The sequence below is a fragment of the Rissa tridactyla genome, chromosome 7 (genome assembly GCF_028500815.1).
Source record: "Rissa tridactyla isolate bRisTri1 chromosome 7, bRisTri1.patW.cur.20221130, whole genome shotgun sequence".
Lineage (NCBI taxonomy): Eukaryota > Metazoa > Chordata > Aves > Charadriiformes > Laridae > Rissa > Rissa tridactyla.
This window is the reverse complement of record NC_071472.1, coordinates 51,127,056-51,142,510: the sequence shown is the minus strand read 5'-3', so window position 1 is coordinate 51,142,510 and position 15,455 is coordinate 51,127,056. Positions and strand designations below refer to the sequence as shown.

Here is a 15,455-nt window from a genome sequence, read left to right as displayed (position 1 = left end):
CTGAAACTATGATATTATATTTATAGTGTAGTAAAAATTGAGCTTTTGATGGCAGTCTTTTTATGTGGATAGGGTTGCTGAAAAGAAGGGTGTATCTTACATACTCTGAACTTTAAATTAATTTTTGGCAATGATATTGGTTTTTTCATATAGTAATCATAGCATCTGCAATTACGTGCAGCTAATGAAGCCTGCAGAGGACTTAAGCCTGCCTTCTCCATGTGCAGATGAACTTTTAAGTAAAACTTTTGAAGTCAATTCCAGTTTGAGTTTTCTATAATTTATTTTAAGACAGAAACAGTAGTAGATAAACGTGATCAGAAGTGGTCCCGTATACGATGCCAGAAAACAGTGCAGAGAATTCTGCTGGTTCAGCAACGCAGTATGTGCTGTCCCTTCATTGCTTCCAAAGGTCTGTCTGCAGAACAGGCATCGCTTGCTTCAAAGTAAGTAGCTTGTCTGTGCCCCTGAAAATTAAAACATTCAACATTTAAGAGAGGAGGAGAGCGGGAAGTTGTACAAATTAGGTACTAAACTCTTGAAATTTTACTGTATGTTATTCAGCTTGAAGTAGACGGGTCTTGTGTAATAATGGTACAGGGGAGAAACAAGGATGAAGATCCCTAGTGTCTTAACTAATACAGCATGTCAGGAGAGTTGATTCTCTGTATATGTTTTTGCCATAAAGAACTGGCAAATTCTGTCTGCTTGTCTAGGATTGTAGCACCTTTAACTTAAAGTGGAGTCTGTAGTTCTGTGTGGATGAAAATAGCAAGTGGAAATGAGCCAAGAAATTCTTATTTTAATAATATTTTGAGAAGTGTTAACAGATCCTGGTGTTTTGGACAGCCATGCTTAAAAGTAATTGTGTGAGAGCATTGGCCTTTGCATTTCAGTATAAAGATGGCTGGCTGCATCAGCTGCTTTCTGATTATTTATTTTTAGAAATCATGATCCTTAATTCGTAAGCACAGTAATGCATGCCTAAATAAATACCAGCCTTTTTGGTTGGGGAACGTGTCTCTCTTTTTAAGTATACTGTGATGTTCGTCCAATTTAACGATGGCCCAATTCTGGCAGTGTTAAAAGATTGTGTGTGCGCGTTTATAATGTTACAGGTCAGGTTTTGAAAACACTGACAAAATCATCTGCCATAGCCTGGTTCTAGACATCTGCTCTGACCTATAATCAGGCTCATCGGTTTAATTACAGAATGTGTCTGTTCACAGATGTGGAGGACATCGTATCCTGTCTATGTATGTATATCATACCTGAATTGAGCAGGGGAAATGAAAACGCTCAGTTACCTCTACATGTAAGATACAGTAGCAGAAGAACTGGCCTGAGAGTGAAACGAGAGCCTTCATTGTAAAAGGGCTTTTATCTGCTTTTTTCACTCGGTTAACAATAATAATTTTCTATTTGGTCTCTGTTGAAATGGTAAATATCTGATAATTTAGACTTAATTTAAAAAAATACCTTTCTCTGCCCCTTAAATTATCCTGAAATACTTTTCCGTAATGTCCTAAGGACATGTTTGTTCTAATTAAGATATTTCCCCCACCCAGTGCATCTTTTATGTGCTCATTTTGGTAGAAGTCTTCAATATTGAAAAGATTGTGGATGATCAATGAAAGATCAATGGATTGCGGATTATAAAAATTCTTTGACGGTTGACAGGTGTCTGCTTCTGAATTGGGGACAGCAAATTGTCTGTGATTTATGTCCGTATTGACAGGTACCCCACTTGTGGCAAGTTTCTCTAATTTGTGTTGCCCTGTGTTGGGTGATCGTTCGCTGTAAATAAAGCACTTTTTTTTTTTTCTCACAAATAAGCAGGTTAACATTTCCTCTAGTCCTAGAGGTAAATTTCAAGCTTTCCTGCTGGATTTCTGTTAAATTACACCAAATACTAGGTTTTAAGGTCAAGTGTAATTTTAAAGCCTTGAGGCCTCATATTAGGTAAGAGAGGTGAAGCGGGGTTTTTGTGCGAAACAGTATTTGGTAACTTTCAAAGGATTTTTGGCAGGCTGATGAGAGGATTTCCCAGATTACTCTGGGCAGTATTTTATTAGTACACATTCTAAAGGGTTAGTAAACCAGAACAGGGAATTGGGAAGCATTAATGAATACTCACATGTTTCTCGAAGATAGAAAGTATTCATCTGTGATCACTTCAGGTTGTCTAACCTGTTATAATCTGCAGTGCTAAGACTTGGTACTCAAACAGAATATTCAGAAGAATTTAATACTTTATCCGAAGTAGGAAGGCTTGAAGTGCAGCTGTTTTCATGGATTTTCAGGATACGCTTTTCTACGTTGACGAGCGAGGTCGCTGACGTTGGCTGATGTCTCACCGATCGCGGTTTATTCCTGGAATTTCCAGCGCGCGTGGAGGGAAGGGATTCCTGGCTGTACGAAATGCCCAGTTGAAAGTGCGTGGAAAACAAAAGCCACAAAACCTCAACAAAAGCCCAATGGCAGGTCCTGCCTTGTCCTCCTGGCTCCGGCCGCGGGAGGCCGCCGCAGCCCCGCTGGTTGTCAGCGGGATCCATCCCTCCGCACAGCTCTTCCCAGCAGAGCGCTGATGGGCAAACTGCAATGCGGAGCTGGATTCCAAGTAGATCATGGAATCGTATAGGTTGGAAGGGACCTTTAAGATCATCGAGTTCAACCATCAACCTGACACTGCCAAAAAGCCACCACTAAACCGTATCCCTAAACTGTGACCCTAAACCCTGTCCCAGATGCTCCTTCAGCTACCGATTCCGAGTTTTGCCAAGGTTCTGGGGCTGGGTGAGGCGGGCAGAGGATTTAGGGATGGTCTGGTTCCTTGTAAGATGCGATGGGAAGTACAGGGCCAGTGACCAGCAGGCTGCGGACAGCGAGGGTTTTAGTTTGTGGTCAGGTATCTTGGTGATTCGGGGGGGGATGAGATGAAGCACTGGGGAACATTTGCTGTTTTGTTCTTGGACCAAAACCAGTGACGCTGCAAGCGCGGGGGAAAAAATCCTACTGCTGTTAATAGATGAAATCACCTTTCTTTGATTCAAAGTACCTGAAGATGTTGTTTCCCCATGTCTCTGAAAAAGTTTGAGGTATCCCCACTTCACAAATAAAGAAGAAAGGCGATATTAAGTGAGCTATCTTGATTCACAACAGGCCAACAACACCAGCTACAAATAAAACTTGGGAGTGCTAAGAAACACAGATTTTTCACAGGCTTTTAAGTACCACTTAATTCTAACACAGCACAAAAAATGTCGAAGCAATATCTCGATGAGTGATTCGATACTTTCTCCCCTCTCAGTACTGCTGTGGTGGTGCAGTAGCAAAAATTATCCTCAGTCAGCGATACTTTATCAATTAGGCTTTTCTAATCTAATTTATAACAAAAGTTAAAACTGACGCCGGACACTGAGCAGGGAAACACTAACTGTGCTGTTCCAGCTCCAAAAAAAAAAAAAAAGATGTTTGCAAGTAGAGAAATTAAAAATCCTACTTAGCTGTTCAGTTGAAAGCTAAGCTGTCAAATAGGCGAGATCCAAAATTCAGATTTTTTTCTTTCTTTTTTTTTTTTTTTAAATGAATACATTTCTCAGCAGCTTAGGCCGGTAAAAGAATTCATGGTGCTGACTAAGCTGCACTCGCAAAGTTTGCAACCAAACTCTGTAATGCAGAATCCCACCTGAAAATGTGACTTGAAACTTGTATGAGAAAGTAACTAGGACCCAACTAGCATTTTATTCTTTCCAAACTGAGTGAAATGCTGCTAATGAAGCACGGTTAGCCTAAAAAAAGGTTCCAGTTTTCATAAATTGTAAGGATTAGCATATAGTTTAAAGGAAGAAAGTTTGGCCTTTTTTTTTGGTGGCCTTATTTTTCTACGACTTCGAAGCTGTGAACCCCAAGATTTCCATGGTGAGGTGGAACTTACATCAATGTAATTCCAATTAACCACCATCCTAAAGCGAGCTTATCACAACAGAGAGCTTTGTGTAGAGAGAGATATATATATAGAGAGAGAGATAAAGAATCCTTATGTTCTCCTTGTAAATAATGTATTTTTATGAGCAAACTGAAAATTCTCTGCACAACTCACTTTCAGGTGAAAAAAATATATTCATGGTTACGCAGCAGCCTCTTAATGATGTGCGGGTTTATTTTGCTGACAGTTTCAGCTCCAGGTACTTGCGGTTGCTTTTCAGAAGTCTGGGTGATTCTTAAAGTTCGAGCAGCTTTTTTTTTTTTTCACCGCTTCCTGCACGTAACCGGGTCTGGATGTTAATTAGGGCTCAGTCACGGGCTGGCGAGATGGTCAGAGCCCCCGCTGCGTTGGGAGAGGGGGGGGTGTCCAAGAAAAGCAGCAGCTTAGAGTAAAGCCTGCAAAGTCTAAAGATAACGCGGCGATTTCCTCCTTCAGCGGAGCCTATTTAGTAGCTGGTGACCGCCACGGCGCGTGGATCCTTGTTAATAGCATACTTAAATTGGGCTTGGTAGGATCACTAGCTTAAGGGGGGGATGTGTGGAAATGTCATTTTGTATTTTAAAATCTGGTCTATGGATCCCCTCAGCTGGCTGGTGTGCGTTTTAGTGTCGTGGGAGAGGTGTATTTTGCTTGTGTGGAAGAAAACTCATCTCACGCAGTAGAAAGTTATTTTTCTACCCACATGTAATAAAAAAGAGTATCACAACTCGTGGGAATATTACTTTCTATAGTAATAGTGTGTGTTAGAGTCCATATATTTAACATGAGGATGTTGCCCGTGGTTACCAATAATGACCAATTACTAGGAAATTGCTTAACATATCCTGCAGAATTTGCTAAAGCAGCGGAGTGTTAGAATAAACTCATGAAGCAAATATCTCTCAGCTAATAAGATTTATAACTTTTAGCCCTCGGTGTGAGAAAAGGGCAGATAGAAAACGTTATTAAAGCCGTACTTTGAGCGGCAATGAGTTACTGTCAGCAGCGAGCGGAGACTAACGCTCATGGCAGCAAATGAGGTTAATGGCCTTTCCCAGGGGAAACAGAGAATATCGTTACGATAGAGAGTATCTTTATGATATAAAACAGCTTTGCGACATAAAATATATTAACAATATAGAACATATTTACAATATAGAACATATTTACGGTCCTCCGCGTGTTTCAGAAGCCGGGTTAATGGTGGTGGAAGTTCATCAGCCAGCTGCGGGCCGCCTTCGAGGGCAACCCCCGTCTGTAATTAACGACCCGCTGATTAATTAGAGTGCCGGGCCGGGGCAGGGGCGGGTTTACGCATAAACCCGTGTTTATTAAAATTTCGCCCGTCAGCTTGTGGGCCGCGGTGTCCCGGGGGTGGGCCAGAGGCAGGGCTGCCGCGTTCCCCCTACCCGGGCCCGCTCCGTGAGGCCGCCCCCCGTGGACAACCCCCCGACCTCCGGAGCGGCGCCTGCGCCTTTAAGAGGAAACGCGTCTGTTTGTTGTCCCCCCCGCGCGCTCCACGCCGGCAGCGCCAGCGCCGCTCCCATTGGCTGCCGCCGTCCCAGCTGCTGCTTGCGCGAGCCGGGGGGCGGGAGGGAAGTGGGGGGGGGCGATGCGTACGTCTGTCTGTGTGTGTGTGTGTGCGCGCGCCGGGAGGGGGGGCACCCTCTGGTTGGTTGCAAAAAAATGGGCTGCGGCTGGCCACGGCCAATCGACGGCGTGTTGCTATGTGCCAGCGGGTAGTGATTGGCGGGCGGCGGTGTCGCTCAGGGCCAGCAGGCTATAAGGGGGAGGGAGCGCGGCCGTGAGGGGGGAGGGCGCTGCGGGGCTGGCAGGGGTGCGCGTCGGCCGCCGCGCTCCGTCTGCGCTGGGGACGCGCTGGAGGCGGCCGCGCCGCGGCGAGTGAGTGCGGCGGGGGGCGAGGGCCGGGCGGCGGGGCCCCCGGGGGGGCGGCGGGGCCGGGACCGGGCCGCCGCGCCGAGCTGCGCCATCAGCTGCCTTCCCCCCCCTCACACTTCCAACCCCCACCCCCCCCCCCCAGCGGGGGGGCGCTCCCTCAGGCCCCTCGGTGAGACGGCCTCCCCTCAGGGGAGCTCTGTCCCCTCAGGGGGAGAGGGCTGGGGACCTGCGGCGCCCCCAGCGCGGGCTCTGCGAGCGGCGGCCTTTGTCTGCAGGGCTGGGCGAGGGGCTGGAGGCGGGGAGGGCAACAGGTCGGAGCCCGCGAGAGCGTCCCCGGGTGCAGCGGGGCGGGAGAGGGGTTTGCCGTTCTCCGGCAACTTCCAGCGAGGGGGGGGATCAACAGGAGGGATCTGCGGAAGCGGGGCAGGGGCTGGCCGGCCCTGCCAGGTAATGGCGGGGGGAGCACGGTATGGTCCTGCCTCACGAACCGTCTCGCTGTGGCAGGTAAATGCATAATAAAAGCCTGAAAACTCAGGTGGGATCCGACGCCACGGTGTGCGTGAGGTTTAGGCTTGTGACTCCCAGGAGAGGTACAGAGGTGCAGCAGCATCTTCCCCTGGGTACTGGGGGCACCCCCTGAACCCTCGGCAGCGCAGCCCAGGGGGCTGGCTGCTGACCAGGGAGAAGCGCCCTGCCGCCGCTCTTATTTACCAACACTGCTGCTGGAGTCCCTGGAGACCAGGCCGTTCCCAGCTGCAGGCTGTGTGGCTCTGTGCTACAGAAGTGACATCATGCCTGGTGTGGCAAAAGAGAGATTGCAGGGTGCCTGTGGAGAGGGCATCCTCAGCCTGGGTGATGCTGGGCCATGAAAGGCAGGCAGTTTCCGCACATGGTGCGTTGGAATCTGTCTCCCCCCAGGGAGCAGGGGTAACTCTGCTGGTCTGTTGTTGCTCTAGCCTCTGGTTAAGGGTGTCGCAGCTTCCTCTTCTGTGGAGTACTGTGCTGAAGTCCAGGGTCGGGAGGTAAAATACCAAGGGTCCTTTGTCTTTTGCTTCTTCACAGAAACTTTTGGTTTTGATCCAGAAAAAACAGAGAAGTTTTGAGACGACAGAAGTAGTCATGGAGCAAGCTATGGGTCTGTAGCTTCAGATTTTAATGTGATTTATGAAGCTAAGAGAATCTGAAATGTTCCAGTTTAAAATGTGATTTTAATGATGTAGAAAAAGAATTGGAGTCCCCTGACCCCTTCCCCCACAATTTACTGGAGTGAATCTGTCCCTGCTTTTTTCTGGCCCTCTGTCTTAAAATACAGAAAGAGGAAGGCCCATCAAACTAGTGTTCTTAGCTTGCAGACAGCAGTTAAGCGAGGGGTGGGACGGTAGACCTGCCTTCCCAACATTGCCTTCCTCAGGGCCTACTACATGCTCCAGATAAGGATTTTCTGCTAATGCATTTACGGTTACTTAAAGCTTATGCTCGGTGGCACAGAGGGGCCTTTGCTGAGTTAGGCAATTGTAAACAAGCAGATACTGAGAGAGTTCTACTTATAATCCGTGAGAGGATTGTGCCTGGAGAGGATGTGTTTTGTGACTGCATTCTTGCAGAGTACTCCCAGGTCTCATCATGTTGGGGTCCACGCTTCTGGTTTCTTGTAAAGATTGTTTGCTGTGTAAGGGCAGTGCTTGAATAGAGAATTAAGGTGTTTTCCTTTTCTCACTGGATCCCTAATTCTAGTTTCCTGCTGAAAGACTGTTTAAAAGTGAGTGCTTTCAAACTAAAGTTGGGGATACTGTAGGGAGGGCAGAGATGTTGCTTTCATCTGATGATGATGTCAAGTGCTGCTTTTTTTTTTCTTCTAAAAAAAAAAAAAAAAGCTTTCTTTGCAGGTGTCTCTTTCATGGTGCCAGGATCAGAATAACTGGCAAAACTGTAGTGGTCCCTTGTCCTCTGGATCCACAGATTTTTGAATAAGTGATTTCCTTCCTTTGCTGTTTGGTGTGGATAGTTGAGTCAGGGTAGTATTGAGGAAGACAGCATCACTACCTGTAAATCCACATTCCCTTAAAGGCTCCTTGACTCATGGATTGAATACCTGTTGCTGAGAATTTAATTAAGGAACTGGTCACTCTGGTGTAGGTCCTGGTGAGCAGTTTAGAAAGTGGGAGCTCCTTGATCTAGCATGGTAGTACACAAGCACTGCAAGGATTGCAGAGGAGTAAAAAGCATGTATTTGTTGTTCTTGCATCATGGCCTTGCCTTTGACTGTGTGTGTGGAAGCCTCTTGAAGAACCGCCAATAAAGCTAGGCTTTCATTGGGCTTCAGTCATTAACTGACAAACCTTTGTTTGCTTGAACTTAAGCAGAGCCTTCATTAGAGGTCAACTACGAAGTGCTGGAGCAGTGGGCTTCGAGAGGGATCACAAAGTAGAATCTGGAATGGAGAAACTGACAGTTCATTTCTCTGTGCTGCTTTGAAGCTGATCAGTGATGTTCAAGTCAGAATGGCTTAGCAGAGTGTGTTTATCGCTTTGAAACCATAGCAAAATATACAGCTTCCTTTTTTTCCCCTTCCTTGACAGAGACCTAGAAGTTGGTCCTTCAGGATGGTCCCTCTTTTCTGTGCTTGTTAATTCAGAGGTCTTCTAGATCCAATGAGAGTTACCCTAAGGCTAAGGGTAGGTTTCCTTTTCCTTCCAGAAGCCAAGGTGAGTGCATAGGACTATTCTGAATGAAGGATTTTTCAGTTCTTTAGAACGATCTTCAGCTGGTAAATCAGCATGTCTGTTGGTGATGTGATGCTAATTGAGGAACTGGATCTCTTTTTCCCAAAACAAAGGCATTTTATAGTTTGTCTTCTTTGGAGGGAAGAAAATAGAGTTTTCTGTGTGGGGTGCTGCTTGGGAGTGCTGGGTCCTGGGCCTGAATCACGCTCCCTCTTGCCCCCATCGGTCCCTGTTCTTCATCCTGCATGACACTTGGCAGTTGGTTTTCTGAGTCTGGTTTCTGCCGTGTCTTACTTGCCTTCTTGTTTCTCGTTTGTCAGGGCAGGTAGTTGTCTTGCAGTACATAGTAAGCAGATTTTTCTTGCGTTCTGGCTTTGCGATAGCCACGTCTGCCAGCCCCGTCTGAGAGTGTTTTCCCCCACTGATATGGGATGTATTGGATGTCGGGAGCAGCTTTGTCTCCGGAAGTGTCAGTGGACTGGCCAAGCCACTTAAGTCTGCAGGAAATAACATAATTAATGAGACTTAGTTCTCCCACATCTTGTACCTGACAATCTCAAGTCACTTGACAATGCTAATTAAAGCTAATCACACTCCTCTGTTTTTAGTAAATAGCTATTATCCCCGCTTCACTCTTGCTTTAACAAATGGTAGTGCCAGGCAATGTGAGTCACTGGAAGTTATGGGAATGCAACCCGTAAGACCTTCCGGTCTCTTCAGGCAGGCTTACATGTCTGACCAGTGATCATTTCTCTTACACCTGTTCAAGTGTCGGTAGAGCATGTTAAAAGGCGGGATGTTTAGCTGACTCACAAAAGTATCCAGCTTTTTGGCTCTTTTTTTACTGCAGTTGTGACTTGTACAGAACTAAACTCCTGAGGTCGAGCAAAGGCTATTAAAAGTTTCAGAAGCTGAGGATGCTTTGAATTTGCCCTTCAGAGAAGCTTTTGATCTGCTGAGAGGGAAGGCAGAGTGGTGTCAAAGCTGCACTCTCACTTCTCCTGTTTCACATTGGCAGTGGCTTCATTATGAGGACAGAAATGTAGCACGGTATGACCTAGGCATGGCATAGCTCAGCCACAGAACTCTGGAAGATTGAAGTTTCACTGATGAAGTATTACTAAAGGATGGCTGGAGAATATATTATTAAAAACAGATTGTCCAGCATCATAAAAAAAGATGGAGTTAATAATTAACTTGGTGGGGGAGAATCTAACGAGAATCCCAGGAACTCCCAGCTCAAGCATGCGTCAGTAGGCAAGAACTGTAAGAGGTGAGTCAGTTCACATACCTTGGCAGTAACATGGGGGTTAGTGAGGATATCCAGGAGGAACCAATGACAGCAATTGGCAAGGTAACAGCCGACTTGACCGTCTTAAACTAGATTTAGTTATAAAGTATCTGTCATGTGAAGACTCCAGCTGTAAGTCTTCACCTGACTTTGCCCCCTTGACATGTTGGTTGCTGTGCCTTCAGTGGAAATGAAGGCTAGAAGGATGGTGGCTGAACTGCCCGGAAAGTATGTTACCTCATTAATACATAGTAACTGTTGCATAAAAAATGTTACTGGTAGAGATTGGTCAGATTTCAACATTTTATCCTTAGCTTTACTCAGAAAAAGAGGCAGACGTTCCAGAGTAGAAAATAAAGTCACTGTCGCTCCTGTGACTAACGTGCTTCTGGACAGTGTGAGGCTGGTTAAAAGATGCTCCTGGGAAGAACCCTCTGAGCAGATGGGTTTCATGAGCAGATGAAAACTTACAGGATTTGACAAGGGGAGCTTGCAAAGTAAGTCATGACAGGCAGGTGTGGCAGATCCTTCTCTCAACTACGAATGACTCTGAGGATATTGGAAGGGTACTTGCAATAGATAAATGTTCTCACCATGTTACTTGTCAGTACCCAGCTTTTACCAGAGAAACAGATGATCCATCCAGCAGACCAAATTAATTGAAACCTAGTCGCATCTACGTTTGCCAAAAAGGAAGGTAATAGAGCAATGTAAGGAGCACACAAAAATATAATGATATGACATGATTTGGATAGCTAGGCTGTTCTACAATTAAAACAAATGAGGAAGAGAAGTTGGGAAGATAAGAGTGTTTCCATTTTGTTGGTAATTGGTCAGTTGGATGTGAGGAGCTTTTCCTTGATGTCTTTAGTTCAGGTTGGTACTAGAATAGGAAAGCAAGGGTGTCTTTCATTTTGTAGAACACTGTATGTGCATAATATTGGCAAAGTATCATGTCCTTGATCTATGACTCCATGTGTGACCATCAGGTTGAAAGTGTAGGTTTTTTTAGGCAGAAGGATGGGTATGAATTAATTGAAGAGCCATGTCTTACAGTGTGTTTGAGCCGTTGCTGTTATCTCGCTCTAGTGCGTCATTTCCACTCGGCCAATTCGGATGAAGGACTGTTATCCCATTGCAGGGGATGCTGGCATGAGTTTTCATGAAATGTAAAGGAGGAAATGGAGTCATTTGTGTTTTAAATTAGTTCAGATTGCAGTTTTGCTTATTTGTGGCACATGTGAGATCTTTTGGTAGGAGCAAAAGTAATTGCTGGCTTTTTTCAAATTTGTCCTGGCCAACCGTGATGCTTTTCTGTGCGTATGTTTCCTCCTGCATTTGGTAACTCATGCTGGCTTCTCTTGTGACCAGTTATTGAATTTAGCTGTGATGGAGTGTACCTGCAAAGCAAAGGTGGGCAGCTTGCAGCTATCATGCTTGCCATACTGCTTCTTATCAGCAGCGCAGGCTCTTCTGCATTGCAAAGATATTGCTGCCAGGCAACTCGTAGAAGAGTGGGAAGAGAATTCAGCCAGAGGTGTCAGTCATTCCTCGGTAGAGGCTGAACCTTGCAGTTCCGTGTTCATGTGGTTTTGGAGACAGGCCCAGAAAAGGTAACAAATTTTGAAGCCAGCTCTGTGAGGTGCTGTGTGTCCGAGCTGTCCTGTGCCTTTTGAGGTGAAATTGTAAAGGGAAGAATTTGATGAAAATTTCCAGAATTATTTCCCTTCCCTGCATCCCAGTGATGTCTGTGGTGTATCCGAGTGGATTTTGAGTGGTGTGCTCTGTTCTGAATTGCAGGGAGAGGCAAGTTGTCAGTTCTGGCACCGAGTGGTCTGACTCCGGCCTTAGATCAGTAAATAAAGTCAGAAGGTTGTCATGGTCATCTGGCCTCTGTAATCTGCAGCCAGGAAAGAAGCATGTCTGCATCATCTTCATTGAGTTACTTGAACTTGTTCCTTTGCTTTCCAGCCAGTTGTGTGCTATAATTCAATACAAGAAAGCTTTTGCTTTGAATGCCGGAGACCTCTGGACTAGCTACTCACCACAGTTGCACTAGAGAACCTGAAAGTGCACTGGTGGGGATGCTGTCTATTTAAAAAAAAAAGTGAAACTTTTTAATTTGATTTAATCTCCAAACTGACAGAAGGTAAATCAACTAGGTAAAGAACAATATTTTCAAAAATTACGTTGGTTTTAATAAGTTATGGATTAATAGTGTATAGAGTGGCAAAGCTAGACAGACTTAAAAAAAAAAAACTAAAACAAAACCAACCCAAAGTGAGTTTTAAAGATTTGCTGTTTGTTCCATTTAAGTTTCAACTTAAATGTACTTTCCACATCACCTTCACAGAAAGCCTTTCTGTCAGAGGGGAATCAGAAAGGTGGTTGTAGGGATGCTGAGTCTATTTTTGATGAGAAGAGTTGTGATAGACCATAGACTGACATATTGCCTGTTTAAAAAAAAAAAAAAAAAAACAAAAAAAAAAAAAACCAAACCCCACAAAAAACCCCTTGAAAATGTGATTAGTATAATTGCAATGACAGTTTTGACAGTTTTAGTATTGATAGCGATGCAGCAGAATAATAACTGATGTTTCTCCTAACAGGCTGGCTATGGTATGTGGAGCATGGCAGGTGCAGCATGGTTGGCGTGGTGCCTGTCCCTGATTCACTATGGCCAGATAGTCTTTAATTGCTTCTTGCTGAATCTCTTTTTGATGCCCTCTAGTGGTTACCTGGCAATTGTCTGCAATGCCGTTTGCCATCAGTATCTCCTTTTTGCAACCATCCCTACCCTTTTTCCCAGAATCATCAAGTGCTTCCCAGCGGTGAAGGGTGCTGTTTCCAGTGTGCAGAAGAAAGAACTAGGGCCCGCAATGATGAAGTGGCTTGCTAGGAGATATCTAGAGAAATAAAGGGGGCTAAATATATTTCTAGTCGAAGGTGGTCTAACTGAGAAACCCGCTCCATACTATTACTTGTATTGCAGTTGTGTCCATATAGCTGGTAAAAGTAAATGCAAAGGATTCCTGCCAGCCATCTACCACCATTTCTCTTGTTATTTTCCTGTCTCTGAGGGCTTGCAAGGTTTGGAGGCTGAAGGAGCACAGGCATTAAAAAAGGACATTTATGGTTCATGTGTCATTGCTGACTTCAGTTGTTAGTGCTGCTGAGCTGCATGCAGTGTCATCAAGCGTTTGAAATTGGTGCATTTCAGAAACTTGATGCCGAAGCAGTAAAGGTACATTGTGTACACCCATATGCTATTTAAACTCCTTTCTTGGCTTCCCCTTGTGTTCTGTGTTTAAATTCAGAATGGTCATATTTTCTTTCAGGGCCTTTCACAATGTACTTCCCACCCTCCTACCTTCAGATGATCTGGCTTCATCTTTTCCAAAGCTGTTGCAGTCCTGTGTGGTAGTGAGGATCTCCAGAACTGCCCCAAACCAGGATCTTTTATTGTGGTACTACATCATTGGAGTATGACAGCCATTTTTAGCTGTGCCAAGTATCTCTGAGGGTTCGGCACCTGAAATTCTGACGCTAACTTTTATTCCATAGGGAAGACTGGCAAAACTGGGCATTAAACTCATACTCCAATTTCAGCATATCACCTTAGAGACTAGCCTTCCTCCTTCAAACTGCAGTGCATTAAGCAATGTTAAGGCAGTTTCCATGTCAAGAAAACCCTGTTAAGTAAGTATGCTTACCTCAAGCATTTTCTTTGAATTGTGCTAAGACCCTGGAGTGACACAGGCTGCTACAGTTTGTGACCTTATAGACACACAGAACTCTCCAAACCTGATTCCTCTTGTGCTTTCATTGCACGCAGCATAAGTACATCTCCAGCTCTCTCTGTATTAATGAGAAGAGACACCAAAGAAGAAAGGTTGGGTTTCCAGATAGATGGATTTTTTCAAAGCTGCTGCAGGCAGCTTTCCATAGCATTTGCTGTGTTCTAATAAGTATTTAACAGACTAAAGTTTCTTATCTTAAAAATCAAATAATTCATAAAACAAACCCTCAGACCCAACAAACCTGTTGTTTGTCCTGCCAGAATGAACAGGAACATTTGCATCTGAGCTGCATTGCACATGGGGTTTATGCAGAATTAGCCTTGTGTGCAATGTTTTTTTTTTCTCTGCCATTGTGGCATATGGGCTTGTACAGGCATTAGCCTTGTCTAGCAAGTGTTTGGCACGGACTTAGCATTTCTCCTTTTCTGTGTTTCCTAAATTGATAACGGCTTCGTGTGAAAAGCGGCTGTTGGACAGGTGGAGGGTGATATACTGAACCAAAATGTTGTTTGAATGGCAAAATGTGTGGCATGGTTTTTCATTCATGGAGGGGACATCTGCTTAAAACTTAGCAGGATTAAGCAGGACAGCCCTAACACACACAGTGTGTGCAAGCAGTACATTTAGCTGATTCTCGCACCGATAACCATGATAAACAATGTTGATAAGCTTTTCCTTTTGTGTAAACCATTTTTCTGACTTCTTGTGAACTAACTAATATGCACAGATTTCTGTTCCATTGACTTGGGTGTGTCCATCCCAGAGATAAATTTCTCTTCAAGAATGATGAAAGAAAAATACTGTATTATATTGCTGGTGACAGATACCTATCTCTCTAACAGTATTGGCCACAATGATAAAGTAATCAAAGCATCTCTTTGTTTTTTAAAGTGATTGGAATGACTACTAATGCCCACTGTCAGTGAGGCTGATGAACGTTAGCTTGTCATTCTGAAAAACCAGAGGCACAGCCTAAAATTATCCCCGTGCCTTTGTTCTACAGTAGAATGTTAACACTGTTAGCTGTTAAATGTGTTTTAACTCAAATGTGTTTGGTACTAGGACAGAAAAAAAAAAATACAGGAGGCTGGTTTTTGCATTGCTGAGAGCCATGGATCCTATTTAATACGTTCCAAGATGATATTCAAAACAGAAATGGGTCCTCACAAGCTACTAGCTGTGCTCGTAGGCTGTAAGAGTGCATTTCCTATTGTTTTTCCTTCCTCTCCTTTACTATGATGAGGATAGAGCTCTTGGTAGATAGCGCACACGACAGATCAAACTGTCAGGCTGAATGTTCTATGAAGGTGTTGCCTTTGTAAAGTATGGCTACTATATATGAGCTTATCTGAAGTTTCTTTTCAAGGCAGTTTCTTACCTAGGTTTCCCACCAAGATCGTAGTTCGCAAATCTTTATTCTCTCCCCTGCCCTAACCAAAGAGATAAATTTGGTTTGCCTTCTCAGCACAGCACTGAGAACGGGAATTGCAATTAATCTTAATCTGTGCTCTGATATCATCTCACTTGAATATTTTTTTTTTGTCCACTTCTGAAAGGTCAGATGTTTTTGTTGACGTTAAATGTGTTATGAGATCAAATAAATGAATGCTCATTAAATGCTTGTGCAGAAAGCTGCATGCAGCAGATAATTTGTGTGCGTGTGTGTTCATTTCTCTGTTAGATAAATGCAGTTGTAGTATTTCCTGTTTTACTTGTTGTTTTAGAGCATTAATGCTTGGGAGGCCTGGACAGAGGGGTCAGCAAACAACAAATTA

General features: G+C 44.4%; 1 protein-coding gene and 1 long non-coding RNA gene across 4 annotated transcripts in view; one reads left to right on the top strand and one right to left on the bottom strand.

Moving 5' to 3' along the window:
* Positions 1-24: 24 nt before the first annotated feature.
* On the bottom strand, positions 25-5,288 carry LOC128912990 (uncharacterized). The gene is made up of 3 exons (XR_008467810.1): positions 4,103-5,288; positions 2,138-2,412; positions 25-467 (listed from the first exon to the last, which is right to left on the bottom strand). It is a non-coding gene; the product is annotated as an uncharacterized LOC128912990 (long non-coding RNA).
* Positions 5,289-5,772: 484 nt separating this feature from the next.
* The window catches only part of YPEL2 (yippee like 2), a 39,335-nt gene continuing 29,652 nt past the window's right edge, over positions 5,773-15,455 (top strand). The window contains exons 1-2 of one of the 3 annotated variants that reach the window (XM_054208590.1): positions 5,805-5,869; positions 8,446-8,541. The gene's annotated coding sequence lies outside the window, so the exon portion shown is untranslated. The other 2 variants (XM_054208591.1, XM_054208592.1) reach the window with 2 other exon arrangements.